This window comes from Arvicanthis niloticus, chromosome 25 (genome assembly GCF_011762505.2).
Source record: "Arvicanthis niloticus isolate mArvNil1 chromosome 25, mArvNil1.pat.X, whole genome shotgun sequence".
NCBI lineage: Eukaryota > Metazoa > Chordata > Mammalia > Rodentia > Muridae > Arvicanthis > Arvicanthis niloticus.
This window is the reverse complement of record NC_133433.1, coordinates 2,931,369-2,954,460: the sequence shown is the minus strand read 5'-3', so window position 1 is coordinate 2,954,460 and position 23,092 is coordinate 2,931,369.

Below are 23,092 nucleotides of genomic sequence, written 5' to 3'. Positions count from 1 at the left end.
CACAATTAACCTTCTGTGTTCATGCTCTTTATTTTGGCTTCACTGTAATGCCAGCAAATAAAAGATGTTTAAAAATAAACAGAAACTGACTACTAAGATGAGGCAAGAATTTGAGGTAAATGTTTAAGTGGTTTTAAGAATGGTTGTATTTTTATAATGTAATTTATTTTCAACAGGAATTTTTTCATGACTGGAAAACACAGAAAATGACATCACTGTGTGTCTAGAAGAGTAGAATGAAAACCAGAACTATAAAGAGAAGATCTCATACTTAAACATGTTCTGCTTCGTGCCCCCACCATGAGGACGGAAGTAATTTGCTTCTCACCAATATGAGACAGTATGCCAGTCAAGAGGGACCTTCAAGCCCTAATTGTTGACAAAAAACAAACAATCAAAAATGCCCAACCTTATCCTTGCTTCAGAAGACAATATTTTCCCTGTTATGTATTTGGAGGAACTGTCATTGAAGTGAAATGACCTACCGAAAGTTCCATAAATGTGAAACAAGGTAAGGATTTAGAATTATTTTTACAACTTGCTGCTTTTTATATGTATCATGCAAATATGCATTTTATTAAAGAAAAAAAATCTTTTTAAATTAAATCTGTGCCTTTGTCATTAAGCATTGGTTTTACTGTTATACGAACTATACTTGTTATAGTAAAAGTACCTATGCAATCTTAATATTTTAAGAAAATACAAACATATTAAGAGAAATTCAGGCTGAAGGATAAGGAAGCTGAATTCCAGTTCTATTAATGAAACCAAGTGACCTTGAGCAAAGGCATGGAGGATCAGTCAGGTAAAGAGGCAATGAAATTAGGTAACTTCAAATTTAAAATAAAATTAATACTTGTGGAATAAATATATATTTTGCACTTAAGCTAAAATTATATGATATTATTTTCTTAATTCATTATATTTTTCTTTTTGATTCTATTATTTTAACCTAAACTACATAATAGTAAAAAAAATGATAAGATAAAATATATCCTGAAAAGTATTTTTTAGTTACAACTTTGAATTAAGATAAGAAATCTCTCCTGCTACTGACCAGGATTTGAGCTGTCTTAATTTACTTATCATGTCTCTGGTTTGCTGTATGTTCCTACCTTCATACTTTGAAGACCGGAGTTATTCCTTTCATGTCAGCTCCTCATAGTACCATTCATTATTCAGTTACAGGGGTCTTAGATAAAGTTTACCAACATTGTCAGGATGGACAGGTTTATTGAATAGAATAAAGCTGAGATTCAATAAGTAAATTATCAGTAAAGAGTGTCCTATTCTATTCTTAAAGAAAAACTTAGGTGTAATGTTTGAAAGGATTTTTAAGTTTATGCAGGATTCACCAACATCTGCGTGGGTAGAGGCACTGACTGCCAATCCTGACAACCTTCCCAGACCCACATTGTGAAAGAAGATAACCAGTTCCAGCCAGTTGCCCTGTGACTTCCACACATAGACATACACACACACACACACACACACACACACACACACACACACATGAACACGTGCACAGATACACGAACACACATACACACAAACACACACAGAGAGACACAGGAACACACATACAAACACACACACATGCACTAAGTTAAGGATGAAAAACTATCTAAAATATCAACACAATTCACATTAGACAGGATTTGAAAATGTCATTCCCCAAACAGCAGACAGCTGAACATCAAGGGGCTTTCTGGGATTTCTCAGCATAGCACTAGCCTAGTGGACTTCTGCTGAGAGCTCCAGCAGTTCAGCAGTAGCCAGGATTAAAAAACTATGCCCAGCCTCGGGGCATTAATCACAAACTCTCCCTCCTTCCCTGAGAGTCCTAGCTCCTTCTAGCCTTTCATTTTATGTGCGTATGATGAATTATTTTACTTTTTAAAAACTGGAACCATGATTCTATATAGATCATACATAGGTTGGAACTGTGTTCAGCAAACAGTGACCCCTTCCCTGCTCCTCACCTCAGGTAGAGGTTACTGCTACACCATGTGTTCACCTCCACTAAGCACTTGATCATTATCCCTACTCTTAGCTCCATATATAAGACACACAAATGGAAAGAACACTGGGGGTTGTCCATAACTGTAGTGTCTTTAGCTTCTGATCTCTGATACCAAATGATTTGTCATTTACTTCACAACCTCAATGCAAACCTTTGAGATTTGCACAGTCCTTCAGATATCACTACCATTTGAGAACTAACTCAAGAAATTCTGTCTTAGCCAGGGTTTCTAGGGCTGTGATAAAGCATCATAACCAAGAAAAACTTAAGAAGGAAAGGGTTTGATTTTAGGTAACAGTTCATCACTGAGGGAAGTCCAGGCAGGAACTCAAACAGGGCAGGAACCACTGGAGACAGGAACTGAAGCAGAAGCCACGGAGAAACTCTGCTTACTGGCTTGTTCCCCATGTCCTGCTCAGCCTGCTTTCCTACTGGACCTGTGATCACCATCCGATGGGTGGCACCATTCACAGTGAGTCAGATCCTCTGACATGAATAACCATCAGTGGAAATGCACTACAACCTTTCCAACAGGTCAAGCTTATGGGGGTGTTATCTTAGTTAGGTTCTTGCTTCCCAAATGACTCTAGCTGGTATCATGTGGACATAAACCTAGCAGGACATCATCAATGCTAGAGACATAAAAAGGCAGGCTAAGGTAGCTGGTATGTCTTGGACACTAAAGTGAAAGTACTGAGGTTTAAATCTCTGCTCTTTTATTTACTAATTCTGTGACCACAGACAAATAAGAGTACCTCTTCGGTTCCCATTTCCTTATCTTTAAAAATAGTAAGTCTGCAATCACAAAGGGGCAGCCTGAGGGTTAATCATGTTCCAAAAAATACAGTGCTCTAAATATATGACACATAATCATTTTTAAATTGTAGTTCATTTTAAAATGAGCTGGAGAGGTAGCTCAGTGGTTAAGATCACTTGCTAGTCTTTTAGAGTACCTATGTTCAATTCCCAACACCCATATGATAGGTTACAACCTCCTGTAACTCCAGTTCCAGAGCATCTGACTCTATCTTCTGACTTCTTCGGGCAAACAGGCACACCCGTGGTTTATGAATATACATATGTAAATTCAGGCAAACACTTATACTCATAAAATTAAATCTCTCTCAATCTCTCTCTCTCTCTCTCTCTCTCTCTCTCTCTCTCTCTCTCTCTCTGAATTTAGCTAGTAGGGCTGGAGAGATGGTTCAACAGTTAGGACACTTACTGATCTTCCAGAGGACCCAAGTTCAGATCCCAGTACTACTGTCAGGCAGCTCACAACTGTTTAACTACAGTGCCAGGGGATCTGACATCCTCTTCTGGCCTCCATGAGTACTCACAAGCACATGCCCCATGAAGGCATACTCACATGGATAACTAAAAATAAAATATATCTTGTAAAAAGGGAGCTATTAATAGGATAGCCAATTTAATATTTTCCTGAGTGAAAATGGTAGAAGTCTAACAAAGCAAGCAAATTACTGTTAATGCCTCGACCATCTGGTAATCTTAATTTCTACTTTTTATAGTCACGGTGGTCATAACTTCAAGTTTCTCATTTTACATCTCATGGTGTGGGTGATTGTAAATATTCTCAGATATATCTAGCTTTAAACAACAAAGCATCCAGACATTCTAACTCTGATATAAATCACTTAGTTGTTCTCTTCTGTAAAATTGGGAGAATGAATTTGGCCTCTGGGATCATAGGAAACTTGTGAAGGTCCATGGAAAATATATGGGAACAAATATTTGGGTGCTTTATAAGTAAAGCTTAAAGTCTTACAAACTGCCATCAGCTTAGGATAAAATAACACAATCTGATCTATTTTCAGCATACGCACAGCACGTGGCGCACTGCTAATGCTGTCTGTCCTTCCTGGGGGTGAGTGAGAAGCTCGCTCAGGGCTCACCATCTCTTCTTGTTACTTGCTTCTAGTCTCCTGCCTTCAGGTCTAAGGGTCAGGAAAGGAAGGGGCAAAAGTAGAGCGAGAAGAAGCTTCTTAAATCTTCCTAAGGCCCCCTGCTCTATTAAGTCAAGATTCCCAAAGAAGCTAGGCATGTTCTCACCCAAGCCTAGCGAACAGTCACTTCTCAACAAATATTAACTCTTCGGGTTGTAGGAGAAGAAACAGAGCTGCAGGAGTTCTCTGTCACAACGTGGTGCTACAGAGTGACAATATTGAATCTGAGAAGTAATAACACCTTCACTGAGTTCACTGCTAAATATTTTATAGTATGTAAAGCCAGAAATAGCTTCTGGAAGGTGACAGAAATGTTTAAAGATTAAATACATCAAAGGAGAACCACTTTAATTTCCCATCTCTTTCTCACCACACAAAAGTTTTTCTAATTTGATTGCCATGCTACTATATGTATGACCATCTTTAAAGTAATCTCCATGCTTTTTATAAACAATGGTAGACACCAAGCCCAAGGTCTTGGGCATACTGGACAAGTGCTGTACCACTGAGCTATACTCCAATCTCCACGTGGTTAAGTCATCAATTGACAAAACTTACAAAATTGAGTCAAGCACATATCATTTATGAAGCACATGTTGCAAGCAATACTATCACGTTAAAAGTAGATTGGTTACATAAACATCATTCCCAATTTTGAAAAATGGAGATTTTTGTGTATCTCAGTAGCCATACAAATTTTCAACTTAAAAATTAATCATATTGCAGTTGCCTGATTTTTACAAATCAGTCAAAAGAAACAAAATAAAACAAAGCAAAAAAAAAAAAAAAAAAAAAAAATACTGCAGAGAACAAGAAACTGTGAAGCAATCACAGAGGAAAATAATTGCTTTGTTTCTGATTCTTTCAATTATGTATTATGGGGACAGTTGTATGAAAGCCTTTCTGTTTTAAGACAGTGTGGTGTTTCCTATAATACACCTCTGAATAAAGGAACTACTATCATCGTGTTTGCCACACAACTGGCTGCCGTTGAGACTAGGAAGATCTTTTTGTTTCCAAGCCTTGATACCCACTTATGTTTTAAAGCACCAACACTCTGACTATTTAACCTGTATTTATGCTCGTAAAGTCTCCAGAGGGTCATATGGGTTCGTTTTACTAGAACTGACAACATTTTCACAAGGGAGAAATAAACTTTACGATAAGCCTGAAATCGGTTAAGTACCCCACGTTTGTCTCTCCAGCAACACGCATAGCCTGTTCCTCTACCATGTTATAATTACATTTAACGATAAAAGAGCATCACCTCAAACCACAGTTGAATATATTAAGGTCTTAAGCAAAGATAGCCTCTAACTCTGATCCATTTACCAGAGATAGTAGGGAAGTTGTAGTCCCTATCTAATGATTCTTCTAGAAGCTTTGCCTAAAACAGGCTTCAGTTGGGGGAAAACTAATGTTCTCTAAGGTAACTGTCCACACAGATGCTAGGCGGTGAGGATGGCAATTTCAAAATAATAGTCTCTCTGCCCTGGTTTGTCGTCGTAGCTAGATATGAGGAGGTTCAGTAATGTTCAGTAACAGAGGAAGGAGGAAGAATGAGAGTGTGCAGCTCAAAATTCAAAGAGACCAAGAATCTAATGACCTAAGTATTTTAGAAGGTAGAATTAATTGGAGGAGAGATAATAGCAGTGATCTGTCCCTTCGATTTTCCTATAGTGCGGTCTCAGCTATGATATGACAGCATCCTCTCTAATACCCACGGCAGAAAAGAAGTCTTTATTGAATGTTTGTTAAGTGTCATTCGATCAGAAATGCCAACACAGAAAGTATCCAAGGCAGTGGATTATTAGAGACAATATTTAAAGAATAACACAATTATTCACAGAGCAAAGTGCCCCACTGTGGATACGACCACAGGAGAGCAGATGCTTCACCAGTTCGCTAAGATAGTCTGTTGTTCCTGGGCTATCAGCACCTACGTAGATGTGTGCGAGGAAGCAATGCTTTCCAAGCAGCAATTTCCCAGCCATGCCGCCTGGGCTCTAAACAAAAGCATGTTATAAATTTCAGAGATGTTAGAGGACTCTGAAAATACCACCCCATGAGATCCAGGACTGGCAAACTCTTTCAAAATAGCTTTTCCTGTACCTCAAAGGATTGGTTCTTGAAACATCTTAAATAAAAAACAAGAATTACAGGGAGAAAAAAAAAAAAAAAGCCTCATCCTTTGCCATCTGCTATTAAAGCAATCTAGTCCAGGACTTGAATCCTTTGTTTAAAGCAGGTCACTGAAAATGGGGTTTGTTTTCACATATCTATGTCTATCGACCATAGCTGACACAATAGTACAAAAGCTTGACGTAAAGTTTTTAAATGTCCCTACTCTCAAGGAGTTTACTGTCTAAGTGGGAAAAATAGTCATAAATACCTATATAATTTGGAGCCTGGAAAGATGAATCAGCTCTGTTAAACCTGATGTTCCTGAGTCTAATCTCTAGGACCCATGTGGTAGACCCATGTGCCCTAATTCCCACAAGTTGTTCTCTGATGTCCACATGCATTCAGTGACACACAAAAAACAGACCACACACCACATACCACACAAACAAAACACACACAAAACAAAACACACACCACATACAAATAATTACATCGCAGCCAATAAATGACTTTTTTTTGTTTGTTTGTTTTTAGAGACAGGATTTCTCTGTGTAGCCCTGGCTGTCCTGGAACTCACTCTGTAGACCAGGCTGGCCTCGAACTCAGAAATCCGCCTGCCTCTGCCTCCCAAGTGCTGGGATTAAAGGCGTGCGCTACCACTGCCCGGTTTCAATAAGTGACTCTTAATAAGAAAGAATTTGAAAACAAAGAACAAAAATTCACTCGGGGGAGTGAGATTTAAAAACATTAGCATAAAGAACTAACAATCTCTAACAAGCAACTGCAGTCTTATGAAAAACTCAAACGGGCACTGGTAAAGTCGCAGAAACCAGAGAGAAGGCCACTCACTTCCTGTGCCGGCCACCAGGATCTTTCACATTTGTGGTCTCCTGAAGTCTGCTCCATTTCCCCACCCCTTCCTACAGATCAGAGCTGGAAACCTTAAGTCCTTGACAACCACAGCCAGTTAGCTCATCCTGTCCGTCTCTCTATCAATCCCTTGGAAAGAGAATCTGACTGAATTTGTCCCTAGTCCAAAGACAAGATAATTTTGAAAGATGATATATGGAGGTAAGGAGGAAGGCATTTCCCATCCAGTACAGTAATTTCTTAGTAACAAAATGAAAACAGAAGAGGCTCTCCAAGCACCCAGATTGTCACATTCATGGATATGTTTGGAGCAAAACACCCCATATACATACATACATACATACATACATACATACATACATACATTAGTACAGACATATGTACACACATAATTTTAAAAAAGGAATCTCACATAAAGATCTATGACCAGAAAGCAGCTGCTTAAGCTAGAGAGTAGCCAGGGACAAAGGACAACACAAATTTTACTATCTGCTCAGAGGTACGCTTTTTCTTTTGAGCTGATAGAGAAGTTTAGGCAGAGGAAAGCAGACCTGAGTTTTAGAAACGAAGTTCCTAACAGCAGAATCAAGGGTAAGAAGCCAGGCTGAATTCACCACTGAAAAAGCACCACAGCAAGTCAGGAGAAAGATACTGAAGCTTCTAAATGAGACTGCAAGGCAGAGGCTGTCTCTTTGGAGGAGAGGAAGGATGGCTGAATGGTCTAAGTACCTGCATTCGGTAGCATTAGCAAACTCTAAAATGAAATGGGTGTTCAGAAATGCAAAGGTCCCGAGCTTTGGACTGGAGAAAAGGAAACAAAGCCAGTGCAGGCTCAAGGGGTAGGGGTGGGGGAGGAGGATTCCAGACATGGGAAGAATGCCCCAGAAGGAATGACTGTGCTCAATATAGTATGACTTCTCCCCAGTTTCTCTATGGTCTCTGAATATTCTAACCCAAGCAGTTAACGGTAGATGGGGCATAAGCACAAGAGGCAACCCAATAATTAGCAATTAAGCCTTAATCAAAGGCATACTCCACTTATGCTGTCACTGTATAAAAATGTCTGTCAGCTTAGCCCATTCCATTAAAAAAAATCAGAACTCTTTCCTCCTGATCCTTTACCTTGTGGATGCTGGGCTTAATTTTATTATGTATTTAATTAAAAATGTTCGCAGCGTTGTTTTCCTTTCAATCCTAAGAATAAAGAGTAGAAATGAAGAATGGAAACTTCTCAGATGATGCTGTGACTTTGAAGCCACATATCTGAATATATGATCTCTTGCTTTCCCCACTCAGGAACCCCAGAGAGCATCGTTATCTGACTGATTATGAATGCATGTGTTTTCACAAGAATATGCAATCTTAACTGGCTCAGCGCAGGACACTGAAGTGACTAAGTATCAAATTAACGATTGTTCTCTTTTGTCTGGAATTCACTCCGGCAAGAAATTGAACAAGGCGATTTGAAATCCAAAAACAGTAGACCACCTCATGAGACACTATTAATTATTGGTGGAGCCCAAGCTTCTGATTTCTTATCTCCCCATACACCCAGTGCTCCCATCCCCTGAAAGGATTTTACCATTTGTTAATGCCTTCAGCAACTATGGCATCCAGGCGAGTGCAGGAAGCACACCGGCCCTGGGGCTTCCTACCAAAGTTACACAGATAGAATTTGAGTGTGAAATGAGCCACAATTGTCAGTTATGGTCTTTCCAATGGTCTTGAAATCAGTAGGGAAAAAAGTATAGGGGTGGGAAGATGGCTCAGATAGTAAAGTAGAGGGTTATACGTGAGGATTTGAGCCTGGATTCTCAATACCCATGTATGGTGCCAGCACTATAGGATGTGCCAGGGAGACAGACATGGGATACCTGGGGCTTGCCAGGAGGCCAAGACTAGATAAATCTGGTTAGGTTCAGTCAAAAGCCCAAAATAGGAAGTAATCCAGGTAGATAACAAACACTAACCTCTTGCCTCTATATACGGGTACACACATGTGCATGTAAACCAATGCACACACACATGTATATACGTATGTACATACATACATACATACATACATACATACATACATACATACTCTGCTGTATGGAGTCCCTGGTGCTTTAACTTTCCATTCATGTCTGCACTAACTCACTAAGTTCTAAATGTCAGCTGGGTCTTATTTCACTGACACCATACAACCTAAATTCTTATTGTTATAGACCCCTGACATTCGTCAGAGTATGGGGACACGCACAGTTTTTTTTTTTTTTTTTAAACTGATCCTACTAAGCCTTTTTGTTAGGACTACAAAACACTTAGCGAATTTTCTGAATAAAACTCATCTGTTCGATCATTAAAATAAATGGAATAATCTTCAACAGACAGCAGTAAAAGTGTGTTTTGTGGAGATGGTAAAAGCTTGACTTTAAGCTGGGCATGGCGGTTGACGCCTGTCGTACTGGAACTCTGACCTCTGAGACTGGAAGATTGTGAGTTTGAGGCCAACCTGCGCTACATAGTCAAACTGTGTCTTTTAAGGTCACAAATGTTACTTTAAATGTGAAAATTTCTAGATAGGCTTCAGGACTTGCTATCACAAAATACAGAGCCTGGGTATATTTTAAAATGACAGTGTACTTTTGATTTTGGTTTTGATTTTCCCAAGCTTTCCTACAGACAGAAAACTTTTTTTAACCCTCCCCTACCTTCCTTTTCCAGAACAGGTGCTAAAGCCTAGGAAGGACTTCCCAGCATTCCTTGACACAGGTCATAAGACTTACACATGGTGTGCCCTTCCTGTACTCAGAGGGAAGACTCTACACCTCCAAAGACAGAGAGATGCAAACAGACCTTGGTCTCCTCTCCAGTTCCTTGCCTCTACCTCACATTCCTTTTGTCCTATCATATTTCCCCACAAATGAACATTCTCCCTCAAGGTTCCTATCTTAAAAAAAAAAAAAATCAAATTAAACCGGGCATAGTAGAAGCACACAGGGAACTGAAGCAGAAAGATCAAAAGCTGGAAGTCAGTCTGGGCTGTGAAGTGAGACCCATCCGCAAAAATAAGACAGTAACGAAACAAAACAAACAAAAAGCCTATCAAACTAGGCTCTTTTCTTCAGCTCTCCATTTCCTATGTCACATATAATTATATCAGATAAATACACATGCTTTTCTCTTGTCAATCTGTCTTGTCTTCAAGTTTGAACTTAATATGTATAAAATGAAAGATATTGTCCCCCAAACCCCAAAAAGGAACAGATGGAAACTGAAACTATAATAATATAAAATAAGACAATAATATACAATAATATAATAAAACTAAAATGCCTAAGACCATAAAAGGAGGCACAACTGTACTAAGTTTACTTGAAAATAAAGATCCCCCCCCCAGGGGATGGGGGAATTAGGCAAAGGTGAGTTTGTATCTGATAAAAAGATTTAAAATGTAATTTTACCTTGCAATACGAAAGAGCATGGTCCGACTAGAGTAAAGATACGCACACAACCACTTTTGCTAGCACCTGTGCACTAATTATTGACTATGAGCCTGCTAAATAATGGATGGTCATTTCTCAGTTGTTAGCTCCCATTCTGTTCTCGAAAATCTTTCCAGATATCTATGAAAATAAAAATGGGAAGCCTATTTAAAAAAAAAAAAAAAAAAAAAACAGGTTAAATGATTTAAGGTTGAATCGGCCCTCTGCTTTTTCTTAGTTGCCCAAACAAAGGCTAATATATAACCCTGAGATCTGGAATCCATAAATGTCAGAAGCACAAAGCGGGGGTAATCCACATCAGTGTGCGGGGGTGGGGAAAAGAGGAGAGAGAACATGGACATTTTATAGTCATAGTTTATGCATGTCGTCTAAAGGGGTGTTTTCATATTGGCGTAATGTATTTCTTCTAATGTCTGTGCTGCCTGTAGTCTCACTACCTGAATTCCTGCCAAGACTGGCCACGATGTTTCCCTTTCTCGGCATCTCCGCAGAGCCTTAACTGATACTTTTTTTTTTTTTTCAAGTTTTCTCAGCCTTGCTTCTAGTCCTTTGTCTTTCCCTGGTTCTGTAATCAGTTCTCTCTCAACCACTGTTTTTTTTTTGTTTGTTTGTTTTTTGTTTGTTTTTTTGTTTTTTTTTCTAATTTATCTTAGCTCTAGTTCATGCACAATCAGATTTATTTCTAGAGAACGGTGGTAGCTAAGATCAGAAGTACACAAATAATAACAGCATCCTAGCTTTAATTTTTCAGTGGGCTGCTGTTTTGTTTTCCTCATGGAAGATTCTATACTCCTTTTCATTGTTAAAAGCATCTTCACTCAAAGAGCTAAGCGAGAATCAACAACAGCTGGAGCCCTAAAGCTAGAAGCCTAAAGAACCCTCGGTCTGCAAAACTTGAGCTGCCTCAACTTTCTGAAGGGAACGTTCTCGGGTCTGGATGAAGTCACCGACATGTCTCTTGTCTTTTGGAAGAAACAAAATGTCAGCGCGACCTATTAAAGTCAACCCCGAGCTAGGTAGCAACAAAGAGCAGGGGATTAGCATTGACAGCTCCCTTAATGTGATTCTTTTGGACAGGGATTAATTTAATGTGTTGCTGTCAAATGAAACAAAAAACGAGATGGATTTACTAATGACTCTATTCCATAGCACACACTCTTCCACTCCTGATCTATGTCAGAATGAAGCTGACAGCAAGAGAAAATCATTTTTTTTTTCCTAATGAAAACGAGGAAGCTGATCCCTTCTTGACAAACTTTGAAGAAGGGAAGTTGTCCTGGGCTCCCAAGAGTAGATGAGCTTAAATTTAGGGCACTGAGGAACAGCCAATCGTCCCTTCTCCAAGGAGCCCAGACCTGGTGACCCTTCCTAGCCTGGACACAAATTTGCAAGATGGCCTTAATTTCTCCAGATCTCAAATACCTCCCACGTCAAAGTACAAGGCTGAATTAAAGGGTTTCTAAACTTCTTAACTCTAAATTGCTAATCTGTAGAAGAAGGGATCCAGCCCACGAACACCAGCCTAGTCCCACAGACGACTCTGTCTAGGCTGTGACAGAGAGGGGGCGAGTCAAAGAGCTTGATCTCTAGTGGGGGGAAAAACTCCGGTTTGCCAAGTCGAACGCTAAAGCCTCCTTAAAATAGTTGGGATTTCTCTTTGTTCTCCCTAACAAAGAAACTTTAATTCGCACTTCTCTGCGAAGAAAGACAATTCAGACAGGCCGTTTTCGGGTGAAAGGTGTCTCGACAATTAATAATCATTAAATACTCACTGAGGATTGGCAGGAGCTATTCACTGAACCGAGGTGCTTATCACTAAGAAAAGCATCGATTTACAGTATAGGCTGGGCACTGTGTTTCCTTGAGATTGCTTTGCATTTACCTCCTGAGAGGGACACACTCTTCTGATGCACTTGTGCATATTCATAGAAATTAGTGTGAGGTTTGTAAATCCCTCTGGGCTCCGGTCTTAGCTAGTACCCTGGAGAATTTGTTGCAGGACGTCTGCTCCCCGGGATCCGGGGCTAGCTGGACACCAGCCAGCCGGCAGTCCCCAGCCTCAGCCCGCTGAGCTGGGGGTACGCTCCCGGACTCTGGCTCGGCCCACTGGCACCATTCTTAGGGCCGCCTCTGCCTGTGTCAGCCAGCGAATGCTCCTGTCCCAGCAGCCCCTCCAAAGCTGGGCCGAGCGGCAGAGTTCTGCATGCTGCGGGCGGCCAGTTGACCCAGCGGCTTCTAGAGCCTGGTTTCCCCTCCACATCCTCCGCTCTTCCCCTGCTAGCCGCTGCCCAGTCTAATACCTGGTTTTTACTATTGATAACTGTCTCCACAGCCTCTCCCATTCTTACTTCGTTTCCTCCCCCTGATGGTTATAATGCCCAATAGACTCGTTAGGCTAGTCTTTCTACCCCAAGACCCTGCCCTCCTCATCCTCCCCTCCCCCTACGGCTTCGATCCGCAGGCCACCCAGCTAGCAGCAGCCAGAATGGACTGCTACAGTGCCAAACTGGCTAAAGGCTCCGGGCCCGATCTGGAGACCATCTCTGCACCAGAGCAGGAGCCACCCGGCTGGCCTTGTCGCTTTGTCCCAAGCACCTGCTGTCCCCATTAAAAGTTCCAGTAGGCCAGTGGTCTGCCGATGGACTGGAACTCAGCTTGTTCTGGACCTTGATACAGAAAACAGCAAATTTATACAGACATTTACTTTCGAATACGAGCATTAAAAAAAAAAAAAAAAACTACAGTAAGCCAATGAATATATATATATATATATGCATACACACATATACATATATATATATGCACACACATGTATATGTCATAAATACTATTCAAAAATAAATGAAGGTATGCTCTTTAATTTTTACCCATAGAAAGGTAAAAAGGAAACACGGACAACTTAAATATAAAAGTTGGCTTAGAAAAGAGAAAACTCAAACACCACAAAACAGGATTATCTAAAGACGATTAGCTGGGATTCATGTTGATTTCCTGAAACATTTCAAGGATTCCTTATATATGTTACTTCTTCATAAGAGACTGCTAGGTACATCATCATATTATATAGAGCACAAAGAGTATACATAAAATGCCATAAACCATAACCAAAGTTGGTATAAAAAGTTTATTGGAAAAGCAAAGCAGGAATGGGGGTTCTTGTAGAGAAGGCTACACAGAGAAACTGAAGTTGCTTGCAGGTTACCTCAAACTTGTAAGTATCAAATTTCATTTGAAATTATTTCTCATTTTTATAAGAATCTAATTGAGGATCACCTGGAAACGGTGGGGGAAGGAAGACAAGGAGAGAAATACCAGTGGGGGTCCACGGATTGTTTGAAATACTAAAAGAGCCACAGTGCCACCTTGTGGGGAAAAGAGATTTCTTTTTTTTCCTCAACATTATGGTTTGCCTCACCCCCACCCCCAAGAAGAGAGGAGAGAGAGAGAAAGGAGAGAAAGAAGATGGAGGAGAGAGCAATTAAGCCAAGTAAAGAACAGGCAGAAAATTTATTTATGTGGAGAGTGGTATTTTTCTGTTATTTTAAACATACTAGTATGTTTATATCAAAACTTTAAAAATTATAACAAGCCAAACCTAACAATATGTAGCACTGAGAAATGTTCTAATGGAGTAGATAATCTGAAAATTCTAATGTTTGCCTAAAACGGTGAATATAAGATTGTGTCCATGTCCTAAAAGAATGATTCTTGACAGGTTCCACTACTAAATATTTAAGTCTTTTTTTAAAAAATGCAGTTTCTTTGTTCAGTTGATTGCATCTGGAAAAGGCATAGTCTTAGATAAATACAAAACAACTTTACTCTTAAAAGCTGCTTGTCTAGTTATAACTAAGAGGTGGAGCAACGATTGATAGTACTTACAGGTGTTGCCTTAACAAGAGTTCTAGTTGCCTACCTATACAGAGGGTGCAGACGGAACGCCTGAACTTTCAGAGTGAAAGGCTAGGATGCCAAAGCTAAAAAATGCAAACCAAAGCCACCCTTCCTCTCCTGTGCAGCTGGAAACAGCTAGCATGGTCTGAGTGATTCCTATCCAGTGTCTTCTGCAAGACAAGATGGGATTCCAGGGTTACCTCTAGGCATTCTTTATTCTCTGTATTTTAAAATCACAGAACTGGTATATTCCTTTGACCTTCAGGAAGGACTAAATCAAAGGCATCCCAGGAAGAGACTGTGTATTTCAAACTGTGTAGCTCAGAGCCCTAGGAGCTGTGAAAAGATTACCAGGGAAAAGGGAAGGCAGAGAAAACCCCCACACTCCCCTCTCTGCAAGTGCTCTACTTTCATCATCTCCACATACAGGAATTCTACTTACGCCTGTATGCAAACCACAGACTCCATGGATACTGCAAGATCAGAAATCACCAACTTGGCCTAACCTAGTTTATAAGTCTAACAAAGGATTAATCAAAAAATAATTCTGGAAGCTTCCTGCAAGTTTATTAACTATGCTTGCCAAGAGGCCCACCATGCTTCCATATAACATGTCTTTTTTTTTTTCCTTTAAAAAAAACTGTATTAAATAAAGAGTCCCTGTCCAAGAACCCCAGTCCATTCACTTCTGGAGGGAGCACGGTTGCATTTAGATTTGTATCTCTCATGTTTTCTTTGTGTTTTTCTTGTTCAAAAACACACGTGCATATACAATCACCAAGACTTCAGGAAAACAGGATTATGTGTTTTCCTTAATTACACAAGAACATCTTTCTAATGCTTCATTCCTTGTAAGACTCCATAGTACTCCTAGCACAGGTGTACAGTATTCATTTAATTTCATTTATATTACTCAGTATTTGTATTTTTTCTATTATCTATATATTTGTTCTTTCCTTTGTCTAAAACATGTTCCCTAAATTTTTTTGTCTAGTCAATGTTTAAACAGATGTTTTAATTTTTATGTTACTTCCCAAGAGAAAACAAAGCAATAATTTCAAAACCTTAATGCAACATTTCTCAACACAACACATTTTCCTCTCAACTGTTTAAAATATAAATAATCAGATGCCTTTACAATAATAGCCCTAAATTAACTTTTTCACAAGAAATAAAGTAAACCTACATACAGTTTTAGAAATTCTAATTCAAGAAGAAAAAATGTGTTGCTATTGTTTTGAAGAACTGTTTGGCTACATCCACAATACCTCACCTCACATGCTCCTGGACATCAACTTTATGGGTTTTTGTCTGGTTGCTTGTTTGTTTTATTTTGTTTGGAGATCTCACTGTATACCCCAGGCTAGCCTCAAATCTATAGCAATCTTCCTTGCTCAGCCTCCCAAGTACTGCGATTATATGTGTTGGCCACCTTGGTTAATGCCACCAACTTAAGAAGCAATAATTTCAAAACCTTAATGCAACATTTCTCAACACAACACATTTTCCTCTCAACTGTTTAAAATATAAATAATCAGATGCCTTTACAATAATAGCCCTAAATTAACTTTTTCACAAGAAATAAAGTAAACCTACATACAGTTTTAGAAATTCTAATTCAAGAAGAAAAAATGTGTTGCTATTGTTTTGAAGAACTGTTTAGCTACATCCACAATACCTCACCTCACATGCTCCTGGACAGCTTTTCTTTAGAAACACTCACCCGAGCTCATTGCTTTGTTTCATTTAATACGTTTACTGGTGACTCTTACAATCCAGTCATTTTTGAAGCTTCTTATAGAAGAGGGGTTAGAAGAAACCTAGAGGAGCCTCCAAGGGTAGGATAAACCTACACAGGGTTAATATTCACATGGCATTTCAAATTATGATAAATAGAAATAAGAAAATTATAAGTCATTTAAACATTGGGGTTTCTCTTCAAAGAGCTAAAAAAAAAAGTCATTATATCTTTCATCATACTTCAGAGTCTTGAGTGGAATATTTCTAAAACATCTTACATACAAGCATGTACTTTTTTCTTCCTTTTTCTTTCTTTCAGTATACCTCAACAGACAAGCTGCCTAAGTCAGAAGAACCTTTGAAAGTGACAATATTCTCAGCTTATTTTAGTCTTGCCCAAATTCTATTGTTAGGATATTATTAAGTCATTTAAGTATTTTTATCTTATTGGTTCTTTTTACTTTTCTATTATGAGTTTTTTTTCAAATAAGAATAAAATATATTCAGTTATGCAAATATATAAATAAACACTACTTCTCAGATAAAACCACAAACATAAGTGAAGCTAAACTTTTGATTGGCCATGAATTCCAAGTCAGCATTATTCTAAAAATTGTACCTAAGAACCTGGTTTAGAAGACTTCAAATTCAGTATACGAAGGCATTTTTTATGTCTATGTTTAATACATTGAAGTCCATACTGAAAATGCATACATGACATTCACCAGTTAAAATTTCTTCCAATTAAATAACTTATAACTTTCTTATTGAAGGAGTCAGGACTAGATAAAACATGACTCATATCAATGGGTTGGTAGTGGAGAGTAAGTTCTAGTAAGAATTAGAACAAGACAAGCTGTGGACACAGAAGACCCAGACATGTCTGAGCATGTCTAGAACACAAGTGAAACCCAACCACCAAAGTTCTATTTATAAAAGAGACCAAAGACACTCCAGGAAAATTACTCATCTTCAGACAGAGACTTTGAAAGCAACAGTTAAACCCAGTGAGCCAGTGCCAGTGCAGAGGGGTGATTTGGGGCTGTGTTAATAAGGTCAGTTAATGAGATCAGTGCCTTGTTCACCCATCATCAGAGAAGCTTCCTCCTGCAGCAGATGGGAACAAACACAGAGACCTCTCAGCCAGATACTATGCAGAGAGTGAGAGAGCTTGGAACACTGGGCCCTGATGGGATGTCTCCATCAAATCCCTCCCCTCAGGGATCAGGGAGCCCTACAGAAAAGAAGGCAGAAAGGATATAAGAGCCAGAAGGAATGAGGGACACCAAGAAGGCGAAGCTTTCTAAATCAACTGTACTGGTACACATATGAACTCACAGAGACTGTGGCAGCAGGCACAGGGTATGCACTGCTCTGTATCAGATGGGGTCCTAGAGCTGAAAAGAGAAGTGGACATATTTCTCTATTCCTAACCCCAAATCAATCTCCAGTTGATAACCACTTGCAAGTGAGGATGTAGTTTTCTTCAAGGAGTCTCCTTGGAGAAACAGACTACTCTTAAAGGGTAGGCTACATGCCCAGCAACAGATGGCCAATAGAAAATGAACTCTGGCAATAGCATCTTTGGAGGTCCCTTGTATCATAACTGTCTTCTCCTAGTTCTTTTTAAATTCTATTTAGTTTTTCACTTATATATATTTTTTATTTATTACATACACACACACTCTTTTACCCTCTGCATATATTACAGCTTTCAGTTTAGCATCCTTATAGGACCCCTAAGCATGCGGATGTGTGACCCCTGCATCTATAACCTTTTCTTCTGCCTTCTCTTGGGCTCTTTTCTGTTTGTTTTGTCCTGTTCTGATGTGGTAGGTTTTTTATTATTGTTTTATTATTATCCCTTAGGATCCTGTTCTCTTTCTAAGGAGAGAAAGAAAGTGGAGAGTAGATCTGGATGTGGGAGGGAGCTAGGGAGGAACTGGAAGGAGTAGAGGAGAGGAGACTATAGCCACAGTATATTATGTGAGAGAGCAAAACATGTTTACAATAAAAAGAAAAACAGAAAGAGGACTGAAAGACTCATAAATAAATAAGGCCATGTAAGAATACAGCGAGGTTCTCAAAGCTCTAGTAAGAATTTCTTAGAATGATCTTGAAGGAGTCAGAAGAGGTAATAACCAGAGAAATCCTGCCTTGTTTCTATTAGCAGCTCCTAGGTACCGTCCTATTCTCATTCTGTACCTGGTGTAACCAGAGAAACTGAGTTAGATAACATAACATTTTAACTGAAAATGACTGGCTGAGACTGGTTTTCTCATGCCAAATTAAGTTTTGAGTTTCAATTTCTGAAGCGGATGTTTTGTTGTTGTTGTTTCTGTGTGAATAGTGAGAAGAACAGATAGCTGCTGGAGGAGAATCATCTCGAAGTTCATCAACTAGAATAAATCAGCAGCTCAACACGAGTTGGAAGAAACACACAGAATGAAAAGCAGGACCACCCTGGGCTCCAGAGACTACGAAACAGGACCACCCTGGGCTCCAGAGACTACGCCAAGGAGTAATTAAGAAAAAGCATGGCAGCTGGGTGGTGGTGGCGCACGCCTTTAATCCCAGCACTTGAGAGGCAGGGGCAGAGTTCTGAGTTCGAGGCCAGCCTGGTCTACAGAGTGAGTTCCAGGACAGCCAGGGCTATATAGAGAAACCCTGTCTTAAAAAAAAAAAAGAAAGAAAGAAAGAAAGAAAAAGCATGGCAGATCCACTGGGATTGGGACCATTTATACTTGAAAGCATTTATATGGGAAAGCATTTGGTACATATATTAAATATTTGAACATTTATTACATGTAATATGTAAAACATTGAAATTTTGATAATGATACAAATTCTGAAGAATTAATGAAAAGGTACTAATTTAGGAAATTGGACAATAATTGCACAATAATTACATGAACACCTACATATAAGGGGAGGTACCAACCAGAAGGCTGGTACAGGAAGGCTGAGGAGCCAAGGAACTTGGAGCTATGTCTGAGGAACATCTTTAAATTTTTAAATTGAATTATAAGTCATGGGTAGGTAAAGGCTATAAAAAACAGGTAGAGATAAGACAGGCTCAATGAAATGTTGATGAGAAGAACTTGGGGAAAGAAATCTAGGTGGACAAGGTAAAATAAAAGTTGAGTTATGTTTAAAAATAAGATATTGGGAAGAAAAATTAATTTATTAATTCTAACATTTGAGATCTAAAAGGACCAGATTATGCTGTATCTAGAGAATGATTTATACTCTGCTCAAAACTGAACTGAGAACCAGAATTAGGGGTCAGAATGTCAGCAAATCTCCCAACAGCTGACTCTCTCACACTATACAGTTCATGATAATGATTCTTTCACCTCCAGGTCAATCTTACCAAAGGTTTCCAGCCATTCTGTTACACAGTCAGCATGTAAGCAGGTAGAGCTAGTCTCTATAAAACTGCCACCAACCCACACACGTCCCATTTCAAACAGAAATGTGTTCTTAGTCTCACCACTCATTCTTACATTGCTGGCTGGAGCCTCTTCTGTCCACATTCAGGTTTGATATTCAGTATACCAGTGAGGACCAATGGGGATGAATGGCTCTTTTCCATTCTCGCTCTAGGAAGCTCTAGTTTTAAGGGCAGTGTTTCTGTTTTGGTTCCTGTTATCTCATCAGGTCCCTGCAGTCACTTTCCAACTTTGGTGCTTGAAGCACAACCTACTACAGAAATAGATGATGACTGATGTATCAGCACAACCCTAGGATAGGCATCCCAAGAAGAAGGCTAGAAAGGGTCTTAGAAAGCCTGAGACTAATGAAAGGAATTGAGAGGATTGACATGGCTTCTAAAGACTCTGAGGTCAAGCCAAATATTCATTCAAAACATATATCTGTCCCCACAACGTCCTAGGCATTATGTCAGACACTGATAAATTGGTGGTGAAAAGAACAAATCGTCTCTGAGCTCATAAACTGACGATGATAATGATGATGATGAAGAAAAAGGTGGTAAATGCACACTAAAGAGCCAGCACAGGCACAGATAGCAATTTATTATTAACACAATGGAAAGCAAGGTTCCTGAAGGCAATATTAAGGAGCCCCACTTTGGATGAGATGCATAGGTAACATCACTTTGAAGAAGCACCATTTGAGCTGTGACCATGCTCAGAGATGCACTATTAGCTAAGAGGTCTGGATGTACAAAGTAAGACTTCTTTGCTAAGAGATGCTAAGTGGCTAGTATAAACCAGGGACACAAATCCCAAAATAAGACTTTAGACAAACGGGCATGAATCATATCTGCTGCAGTCCTGGTTAGGTGCTATGGATTTTAGATTTTAAGTATTCTGAGTGCCGCCTGGCCCAGAATTTGGGTATCAAGCCTTCTATAGAATACATTTACATTTACAAGGATATTAGTCCTCAGTTCTGGTGTGTGTGTGTGTGTGTGTGTGTGTGTGTGTGTGTGTGTTGCTCACACTGTTCCACATTTGCAGGAGCTCAGTATATATGCAGTGAATGAATAGTCTGTCTCCCGATAGTTGTCCCCATGACTGTAGACTTAGCTGATGTTCACACGTTCCTAGCTGTGCTTTCATGTGAGGATCTAAATGGGGAATCAACAGCATAGGGCACTCCACAGCAAGAGTCTGAAGGTTCTTAAATAGAAGTCCACTTCTATAAGAGTCTTCAGGAGGGAGAGAAAACAACAGGAAGTTCAGTCTCTATAAGACCTTGATTAGGAGACCTTGATTTCACGTGAAAGAAAGCAAACTATTATGTGGGTATATTGCTAATTTTATACCATACTGACAGAACACAGGCAACTCTGGAGGTGGGAAGAGAAGTGATGCTGGTTCATGGTTTCAGATGGTCTCAGTTCATCATAGTGTGCGAGCGAGGCAAAGCAGAGTTCATGACAAGAGTGTGTTGGGGATGGTTATCATATAATGGAAGTCCAAAGGAGAGGAGAGGAGAACCAGTGGCCAAGCTAAAACCTTTAAGGGCTTTCCGTAGCTAGGCCCCATCTTCTAAAGGTTCCATAGTCCCCCCACAACAGTGCCACCAACTGAAAGGAACAAGTTTTCAAAGCATGAGTTTGGGGGTGGTAAAGATTTTAGAGTCACAACACAACAAGAAGAGTATTGGTAGAGCAGCTAGAACTTAAAAGGCTCAAATGAAAGCAGGAAGCTCATTAGTTAAGATCAGTTGCCACTTTTGCAGAGAGTTAGGGTCAAGTTCCCAACACCCACATAGGGGGTCACAACCATCTGTAACACCATCTAGGAGGTTTGATCCCCTCCTATAAAGTCAATGGGCATCAGGCCCGAACAATGTGCACATATATAGAGACTGTCAAAACACTCAGCCACATTAAATTAAATTACATTATCTCAAACAATTGAAAGCTCATAGAAAGGTGTAGAGTGGCTGCCCAGCAGCGCTGGACCCACGTGCTCAGGCTTTGGTGCTAGGACTCTGTCTCTATCCGTGCACAAACTCCCTTTGTGTGCTTTGTTCTCCAGCAAGCTCTTCCCAAGTAGTCACAGAGATAATTATTATTAGCCCTGATAACAGATTTCCTAGTGGTCCTAGCAGGACTAAAATGCCTTTCCCCATAGTTCTAGCCAAAGCCTACTGGCTCTGACGGACTTGCCTTGGTTTACTCCAGGGCTTCCTAAACTTTTTCTTCTCACAACCTCTTTTTACCCAAGAAATTGTTATGTGACCCCATTTACACAGGTATATAAAAATAGGGATCTAGATTTAAAATTTTGCTGATAGTTTATCCAAAGACAACTCTTTGATATACACAGAATTTTACTCTTTATCATAAATAAAAGCAGTTGCTTATTTTCACAATGAAGAATTAAATCTTGTCTGAATATTTGATATCATTGAGCCATCTCTCCAACTCCCAAAGACATTTTTTCAAAGGATACACTATATGAATCCAACATTTCAACACTTACCACAATTGCTTGCTCAATGCTAAGAACACTGCTTTGCATCAATACACTGTGCAAGTAGCAGAAGTATGTTTGGGCCATTTCAATAGTTGTTAGAAATTTTGTTCTAACCTCAAGCCAAAATTCATTTAGTGACTGTTTATGAAGGTCAAGCCAACAACAAATATACCAATTTTTAAAATCAAACATTCTAATACAATCCAAAGGTACACCAATTTGGTACCTACATCAATAAGAAGAGTAGTAGGAAAACATTAAAGGTGTTTGTTTCCTAAAATTATGTCAAAACACAAAATGTACAGTCTAAACACTGCAATTCTTTCAGGTCATCTTTCTGTTTCCTGACATGACGGCATGTGCAGTGAAACATGCATGTTATATGTACAGTGAAACATGCATATTGTATGTTCAGAACACAGCTGAAGTGATTGTACATGCAACATGGGGAGAGTGCTGCCACTATTATTTTAGATTGATTTATTCTTCTGAATTTCAACTAAATCATGATTACTGTGCATTGAGAGAATGTTCACTCTTTCTAAATGCTTTACTGCCCCCACATTCAACTATGAAATGCTGGGGTCACGCCACACAGTTTAAGAACATGTAAACACACTGGTTCTGAAAACCCAGCAAAGAAATGCTGGCAGACATAGGCTACTCCCTGCCTTGATCACTGTCAGAAGACACTGCTACAGAAAAGCAGCAAGCCTCTCCTGACACCTAATCACTAAAGTAGCTTAATGAAAATGGTAATAATGTAATATTTAATATTATTACTATTTATTTAGTAAAAATAGTAATAACTGGGCTGGAGGGATGGCTCAGTGGTTAGAGCACTGACTGCTCTTCCAGAGGTTCTGAGTTCAATTCCCAGCAACCACATGGTGGCTCACAACCATCTGTAATGGGATCCGATGCCCTCTTCTGGTGTGTCTGAAGACAGCTATAGTATACTCATGTATATAAATTAAATAAATAATGTTTTAAAAAATAGTAATAACTTACCTTAAAAAATAATTAGTTGTGTTC